Source organism: Octopus bimaculoides, chromosome 3 (assembly GCF_001194135.2).
Source record: "Octopus bimaculoides isolate UCB-OBI-ISO-001 chromosome 3, ASM119413v2, whole genome shotgun sequence".
In the NCBI taxonomy this organism is placed as follows: domain Eukaryota; kingdom Metazoa; phylum Mollusca; class Cephalopoda; order Octopoda; family Octopodidae; genus Octopus; species Octopus bimaculoides.
Window position 1 is genome coordinate 54,485,812 of NC_068983.1, and position 738 is coordinate 54,486,549.

Consider the following 738-nt stretch of genomic DNA (forward strand, 5'->3'; position numbering starts at 1 on the left):
AACAATGTACGTATTTATACACAAAAGAAGTGACCTTTAACACGAATAAAAGCAATTTCAAAAGGAATAAAAATAGAAATAATTTTTGTAGTTACCCTCAGACTCGAGTTTCTGCATCAATGTGCAAATAAATTAATTTGCCATTATACGAAAATATGTTGTCTATTGACTTTATTACGCATACTGGCCACCGGTATGAAAATTTCACTAAATTTTCTACCATTATTATTTTCTCAGTAAAATTTTCGTAGTTTCGAAGCCCTTTGGTACGCAGTTTTAATTCTTTTATTATTATTTGCTGCCGAATGTAACTGCGCTTGCGCAGTGGATTTGAAAATTATAATGTATGAGTATCTAGCACGTGTATTTTCAGTACTATTTGCTGCATAAATATGCATTAATTTTAGCGCCCTCACTGATGAAGTACGGATGGCAAATTGATTTATTTTGACATTGATACAGAAACTCAAGTCTGAGAGTAACTACAAAAATTATCGTTATTTTCATCCTTTGAAACTGCTCTTATTCGTGGTTTGGGCTTTAACTGCCCTTTCCAGTATGTAAGGTGTCATGTTAAAGCTCACCTCTTTTGTGTATAAAAGCGTAAATTGTTTGTACACTATTTTATATGAAAATATGTTGTTAATTTTCATTTTATTACGCATGCTGGCCACTGGAACGAAAATTTCTCTAAATTTTCTACCGTTATGCTATATATATATATATATATATATATAT